Source organism: Equus caballus, chromosome 7 (assembly GCF_041296265.1).
Source record: "Equus caballus isolate H_3958 breed thoroughbred chromosome 7, TB-T2T, whole genome shotgun sequence".
Classification (NCBI taxonomy): Eukaryota; Metazoa; Chordata; class Mammalia; order Perissodactyla; family Equidae; genus Equus; species Equus caballus.
Window position 1 is genome coordinate 19,626,075 of NC_091690.1, and position 8,556 is coordinate 19,634,630.

Genomic DNA, 8,556 nt, shown 5'->3' on the forward strand with positions numbered 1-8,556 from the left:
GGGAATTAGGCTCCATCTTTTGAAGGGAGGAGTGTCAAATAATTGAAGGGCATATTTTTAAACCGCTACAATACTGATTATTAAACACTATTTCCCCATGCTTATTTTGGATATAAAATCTTCTTTCCCTTTAAGGTAGACACATCTTCTGTCTAGGTCTCAGTTTTCATGATCTAACCCTCGGTTTTTTAAAGAAAAAGAATAACAAGGAAATATATTAATTACCAGATGCTGGTGGATGATCACTCTTGCATAGAACCGTAATATGGGATTGTTTTGTCATTTGTGCTGGTCAGTCTGAAATTTTGAATGTTAAGACAATGCGATATCAAAAGGTAATTTTTATAGCTTATTTTGTAGCAAACCGTGAAAGTGGAATAAATATATGAATATGTTTATCTTTAAAAGTGCCAGTTATCACTTTATTGTCTTTAAGCTCCAAATCTACCCGTCTGTGTCCTGTTTCTATTGACCAGCTCTTCTCTACCCATCCATTCTGGCAATGGTGAGCCACTTCTACAGACCAGCTCTAGCCCAGACCCTTGGGAAGCTCATTCACATGGGCAGGCTGTGTATTTCTGTGGCAGCCATGCCCTCTCTGAAGAGGTCTGATCTGCTTTGCTAAGTCCCTTGTTCCTGCATTGTTCACTCTTCCTTAGTCTACAAGAAGCATCTTCTTTTTTGCACTTGCTACTTACGGATATTTTAGAGTTCTCTTTTATCTTTTTTAGTAGGTAACTTCCTTTTATAAGTTAACTATTCTTTGTTTTAAATCTCTCCTGTTCTAATTACTGATGTGATTTCTGTCTCCTGACTGGACTTTGACTGCTATAGAATTCATATCTGGAGCGGTCCCAGGACAGAGACCTGCAAAGATGGATTTTGGGAATTGGGTGACATGTTGAGCTTCTTGTCAATGGGAAATAAGATGCTAGTAACCCACGGAATGCAGCAACATTGCAATTAGGTTATCATCAATGGTTAATTAAATGTCAATTAAATAAGCGTTGTGGGAGCCCACGCAGCTTCTGTACTTGACCATTACAAACTCTTCTGAGGGTACTGGAGTGCTTACAGAAAGAAAATGACAATCTCAGGGCCTATAACTCTTAGTTAAAATTATGGTCTTGAAATCACAGAACTATGACATCCTTAAAAGAATCTCATTTCTTGTAGCTACAGGGCTGATGTTGTTGAAAATCAAACACAAAACTTAATTGTGTAGGTTGTAGAATCATAATATCAGTAGAATTCACAGCCTCACTAAGAATCTCATGTGAAAGTCAGGGCATTGACTGGGACATGATGGCACCCTGAAACTTGAGATGAAAACACCTAGTTGAGCTCAGATGAAACTGAGAATCTCAGACCCCTGAGAGACACTTTACTCTGAGCCTTCCTCACCAGGGGAAGTCACTTTACCTCTTATGTCTGAGATTACCAGCCTTCCTGTGATAATCTTCCTTCAGGCATGAGCCTTGCAAGTGGATGTTCTTTATTCTCAAGACCCACCGCAATCACCCTCCATTTTCACTAGACCCATAACTATGGTCAAATCTCATCATGAATCAGAGGATCAAAACGACTACGGGAGGTAACAGATTACACACGAAAAGAATTGCAAGATTTTGTGAATATGTATCAGCAGAAACTGGGGAATATGTATGGAAATGGATTGTAAAGATGTTAGACTAAAGAGGGAAGAATATAGAAATGGGCCAAATGAATTGATACTGGAGCAATTACTAAAGATTCCAGATTTCATGTGCTAGCTCACGCACCCGTAGGTGCCTCTAATAGCTTACTTGATGGATTTACCGAAAGTTGTACTGATGGGCGGCCTGTGACAATGAGTTTGAGATGCCAGAGCTTTCCTGGCATGATGTAAAGGAGGGAAGCCAAAGGTTTAGGAAGATAGGAAAGTTGGAGTGGATTTATTATGTGTGACCTACACATCTACCCTTCAACTACAGTCCCTTTTAAGTCTTGGCACACTTCCAGGGGTACCTGTACCCCAGATTGAAGGCCACTCGTGTAGAGACTTGGCTCTAAAAGGAAGAAATAAGGTAAAATAGTAACTTGAGACGGATGCAAAGTCAAGATTTTTTTTTTTGAACCAACAGACTTAAGTATGTTAAAGAGACAGGTAGAGGAAGCCACAAGGAGGGAAAATGAAAATCCAAGCATGAGGTTCTATATATAAGATAGTGCATGTCTAAGAATATGATCCTGAGTATCACATATGAACATAGCAGGCTTATACCTCCAGGAATTAATCTGATGCTTTCTGTTTTTTCCCCCTTTCCCTTCCATCTTCTCACTGGTACTGGGAGGACAATATTTCTCTTCCTCAGAGCACTATGATAGCCATGAGTTACCCACTTTGTGAGCAGAAAGAAAGCTCAAAGAAGGAAGCTACGGAAGCTTTATCTCCCAGAAGCCACATATGACTCTGGCTGGGGAAGGCAGGGGAAAGAGTCTAGAAGCTAGGTTTGGAAAGATGAGGAAAGAAGGGCACTTTCAGCCTGTGAAAGATCAAACACAGAGTTGCTTGCCACTAACTTCCAGTGCCCCAACATCCTGCTGGGTACTCTCCTCTGCCCGCTCCTTACCTACCATGCAGCAGCTTCGAACACGAGCAAGCCTTCACTTTTGGACGCCTCGTGGTAGAAGTGCTGTATCCCCCTCCCAAGGTGGGATGGAAAAAACCAACTGGAAATTTCCCTATACACTGGGCCAGAGTGAGCAGGGAGCCCAGTTGTTTATGTAGGTCATAGCTGTTTTTGTTGCAGCATTATGGCATTGCTGATCTTTATCCACAGGAACAAGTGACTTGCCTCCTGAGCTCCTATCTGTAGGCTTTCAGTCTGTTGTTTTTCTTTCGTTATGGACTGAATGTTCATGTCCCACCAAATTCATATTTTGAAACCCTGCCCCCTGATGTGATAGTAATGGGAGGTGGGGCCTTTGGAAGGTAATTAGAATGAGATGAAGTCATGAGGGTAGAACTCTCATGACTGGGATCAGTGCCCTCGTACGACTCACGAGAGAGCTTGCTTCATCTCTCTGCTCTCTGCTGTGTGAGGACACAGTGAGAAGGCCGCCGTCTGCATCCCAGAGAGGGCTCTCTCTCACCAGAACCCCACAATGCTGGCACCCTGATCTTACACTTCCCACCTCTAGAACTGCGGGAAATAAATTTCTATTATTTGTAAGGCGCCCAGTCTATGGTAGTCTGTTATGGCAGCCTAAACTTACTAAGACATTTTTAGAAATAGCGACTAGATAAGACTGGTGACCGGGCTCAGGCAGTAAAACTTGGAACATGGACCCTCTGAGAATTGTATGCATGACTTTGGCCTCATTGAGTCATATGCCCCAAAGGAGAAACAAACAAAAATTCACTTAAATCTGGGCAGCTATAGAGCCGTTAGCTCAGGACATGGATGTAACATAAAATGTAAAAGAATGTGAATTATATATTTGCAAAGACTGTTCCACTACAAGTAAGGTCTGTAAGGAGCTATTTACTTTCTATCTCAAATATATTCCCAAAAAATGAATCTGCCATCTGCCAGAGAACTGAGGAACACAGAGGCCGCTTATAGTATACTTTTGGGTCTCCTTTAGAAGTACCATTGCATTTTTCTCATGTACTTTTTGGTAGCTGTTCAAAAATTAAGTGTCATAAACTTGGAAATATTGTTGAAATATCTCAGCTGTTAAATGTCCAACAGTAGATTTCAGGACTCTTAAAATGCTTCTGCCCTGTTTAACTGACTTTTAAATACATAGGCTATTTTTATGGAATTTGGTACCAACATGTAACTAGGCCACAAATGAAGATCTAATCAATACAGTCAAAACACACGTTTCAAATCATTTTTACATTCAGCTAGTGACAGTAATGATGACATACAATCCAAAAGAGTCTTCAAGTTTGAACTTTACATAAATACTTCAATATAAATGTCACGACAAGTGCAAAAATAAGAAAGAGTTCTCCCAAAGAAGAAAAATGGTCAACTGTGCATTAAACCATTAAATATACATATTTATTGAAAAGCAGAAACTTCGATATCTTGTCTTCTATGGACCTTGGGGGACAGTCGCTTATATAGTGTAAATGATTTTCCTTATACATTTTTAAGAAAATGTTTTCTTCAGCTTTAGAAAGAAATATACTGTTCTGTATCTAGAGCTGCACAAAGAAATAAAGGATTCTGGCATAAATGAAAGTAAATATAAAATTATTTCTTTTCTTTATTTTTGAATGCTCTAAAAGATAATTGATTATGTAAAACAAAAATCAGTTGTATCAATGTATTTTGTTTTTATAGCGTCTGTAAAAGTATAACGTATGATAACCATAAAACAAAGGATGGAAGGATATAATTGGAAATATACTGCTGTAAGGTCCTTGCACAATATATGAAGTATTAGAATATTATTTGAGGGTGGACTGGGATGAATTAAAGATGTACATTTTAAACTGTAGGCTAAGTACTAACATTTTTTGAAAATGAGATATAAATGGTAAGCCAAATGGTCTAAACACACCAATTAAATGACAAAAATTGGCATTTGAATAAAATGAAAAGATTGGAATAAAAATTACCCAAGAATGTACTGTCTTCCAGAAACTCACTTTACCTATTTTATCTGTGTTTTTATTTAGGATTAGCACCTGAGCTAACAACTGTTGCCAATCTTTTTTTTTTTTCCTGCTTTTTCTCCCCAAATCCCCCTAGTGCATAGCTGTATATTTTAGTTGTGGGTCCTTCTAGTTGTGGCATGTTGGACCCCGCCTCAGCATGGCCTGATGGGTGGTGCCATGTTCACGCCCAGGATCTGAACCAGCGAAACCCTGGGCTGCCAAAGCAGAGCACGCGAACTTAACCACTTGGCCATGGGGCCGGCCCCAAGAAACTCACTTTAAATATAAAGACATAGACAGGTTAAAAAGTCAAATCTATCTTAATCCTCTATTTATTAGAATAAACAAAAAGTCCAATATCAGGCATCGTTGTCATCTTTTCTCTGTCCACAATTAGACTGCACAAAAATATCAGAGCCTGTAGGAAAGCAGGAGGCCTGGTCCTTGGTCTACATGGTTCCCAGAGCTACACTTGTTCCTTCCACTACCGTGTGATGCCATTTTCCCTGGCATTTCAATGCTGTCTCCAAGCGTTGCTCCTTTGGGCAGGTAGAGAGATACCCTTTACAAAGACCTTCTCTACTGGCCACAAACCCAACCATGGCTCTCAGGAATGTAGCACTTGGTGACACAGGTAACAGCCACCTTAGGTCCTGCCCCTCTGACACACTGTATAGGAGCCACTCAAGGCCCTGCTTGATTCTATTTATAGAATCTAATATTTCCCAACCTTCCCAGTCTTGGGACTCTCTTTCTTCCCCCAGATTAGATTCCTTCCTTCTCTTGAATAATTCAGCTCTATCCTCCAATTAGCCTACATTAAAAAATAAAAACATCTTAGCCTTCCATGGTGACCAAGAAGCCCTAGTCTTCAATTTACAAAGCTCTGGCTTCTGTCTTTAAAGGAGGATATGGTGTGGTGATGAGGAAGTACTTGTGTATTGGTTAGACTTGCATTCACCCACAAATAATAGGAAAACCACCCACAGTCATTCCAAAGACAGAGGATTATTTTTCTCACTTAACAAGAAGTTAATTGCTGGCCTTTGTTCTCCAAGTCAGTGATGTTATGGTCAATGCATCTGTGATTCTCCTGACCTTTCTCTCCTGGTTACAAAATGGTACAGCAGATCCAGCCATCAATTCTGCATTCAAGACAGGAAGAAGCAGGTAGAGGGGAAGAGGCAACACTGGTCTGATCTGTTTTCTTTCTTTTTTCTCTCTCTCTTTTTTTTTTTTGGTGAGGAAGATTGGCCCAGAGTTAGTATCTGTTGCAAATCTTCCTCTTTTTGCTTGAGGAAGATTGTCCCTAAGCTAATATCTGTGCCAATCTTCCTCTGTTTTGTATGTGGGATGGCGCCACAGCATGGCTTGATGAGTGGTGTGTACATCTGTGCCCAGGATCCAAACCTGTGAACCCCAGGGCACTGCAGTGGAGCACACAAACCTAACCACTATGCCACTGGGCTGGCCCCCTGTTTTCTTTCTTTCTTTTATTTTAAAGGAAAGGTTGCTACCTCTCAGGGCTCTTTAAAGGTATGCTCCTTTTTTTTTTTCCCTCCCCAAAGCCCCAGTACATAGTTGTATATCTTAGTTTTAAGTCATTCTAGTTCTTCTACGTGGGATGTCTATGTCGAGTGATGTGTAGGTCTGCGCCCAGGATCTGAACTGGTGAACCCTGAGCTGAAGCAGAGCACGTGAACTTAACCACTCGGCCACAGGACCGGCCCCATCCCCTGTTTTCTTTGTTCAGGAAAGCAGAATCTTTCTCAGAACACCCTCTCCCTTGACTATAAGGCCCCGGTTGTGTCCCATGACCCAGAATTGGGTCCCAGGGCCATCTCTAGATGCAAGGAAAGATGGAAAAGCAAGCAGCCTGATATTCAGGCTGTACAGGCATAAATGGACAAGAGGTTTGGGAATGGCTTTTTAGCAGCCATTTAACATTTTCTTCCATAACCCCTCATTCTTTCCTGATAAGTAGGAAACAAGGCAGAGTTAATTTCTCAAACACAGTATCCTGGCACTTGTGTTGTAGCAGGTTATCACTTAAATATGACGTCTGGACACTGCACATAAGAACCACTGTACCCACGTAGGTCAGAAAAGAAAGAGTAGAGCATATAGTGTGTCCGAAATGGGGAAAAGAGCCAGAGGACAACATGTATTGGAAGAGCTGGGAGTGAAATAGGGAAGAATCACAGGGACATTGCCACAGAGAAGCTCAGAAAGCAGCAGCCTGAGAGCCCAGCACCCTGAAGACCCATATCAGGAGCAGAAAGGGAAGCACTGTCAGATGCTGTGCTGTAGCCAGGAGCATCACATTTGTGAACACATCAAAGAACATCTTCTGTGGACTGCTCGCACCTAGTTGGACGAGATTAAGGAATTCTAAGGGCCAAGTCAAATTGATGCTGTTTGTTACTGTCATTTTGATCTTACCGTATGCCTGCACTGGAGTGGGAAAACATAAGTTACACAATTAAATCTGATATATCAATAAGATTGCACTTGGCAGATATAGTTTCTTTATAATTTTGAAGAAAAAATACTTTGATGTAAATAAGAACTATCCAGTAGTTGAGAGGTCACTGGGAGTAAAAACACAGAACCCAAAGAAATGGAGATAAACTCTCCATTCAATTCCACACTGCGATTCCATAAATTCCAATTCTTTTTATGCTAGTAATTAAATTCTTTTTCTTCACATAAGCCCAGATCATTAGGAATTGTACCTCTGTGCGTGTACATCTGAATACATACAACAAAACCTTCTTTCTTGTCCCTATTTGTTTTACCAACTGATTTATCAATTCAACGAGTATTTATAGAGCATCTACTATTTCTTCCTACACCGTTCCTACCTCCTACACTGCACACTGTAAGGGAGTCATGATGAGATTTATAGGTGGTGGTTTGACTTGAGAAGATATAAGAGAAAAGACATCCACTCTGTGTAGATATGCAGAAACTTCTCTTTTCTCCCTCCACCTCAGGTCCTGGAAGCAGAGATCAGTAATAAGTTAGGAGGATCAATTACATGTCTAGCTCTACCACTGTCATGCTGGGCATGTCACAAGACTTCTCTCTGTTTCACCACCTTTTTACTAAGACAAAACTAGTATTCTTCCTTTCATCTCTCTTCTCCAACTACCTAACAGATCTGTTACACAGATGCATGAGATATTGCTAGTCATATTTCTCTGGGAAAAAACAAAACCAAGCTATACGTGAACAACACTTTCCTTCAATAGAACTTTTATGCCTTCAAACTTTTATACCATCAAAGGGCAGCTCGGAAGGAGGAGTGTGCAGCTTGCTTGAGAGTATTAGAGAGCTCTGGTATTCACATTTGGGCAGCTGCCTTCTCTGTAGAGAGATATCAACCAGAATGCGTATTTACTTCCTTCACTGTCTTCACTGATACCCCCCAATCTAAGTTATGTCCGTATATATCTTATCATCCCCTGTAATTTTCCTTTTTACTATCTTCACATTCTTTTTTTTAACCTATATATGAAAAGTACTTACAATGTGCCAGGCACTCATTGTTCTAAGCACTGAAGATACAAGAGTGAACGAGACAAAATTTCCTGTGCTCTTGAACCACATTCTAATAGGAGAGACACATAAAAACAAATAAACACACAAATGCAATGTCAGGGGGTGATAAGAACTAGAAAGAAAATAAAGCAGGTCAAGAGGACAGAGAGAAAGAGATGAGGAGGGAGTGTGGTTTCAGTAGTTTAGTAGTAAGGGAAATCCTACTTAACAGTTGACGTTTGAACAGAGACATGTAGAAACTGAAGAAGAGAGCCATCGTAATATCTAGGTGAACAACATTGAAGACAGAGGGACATGAAAGCCAAGGCCCCAAAGCAAGAACGTACAGAGCAAAC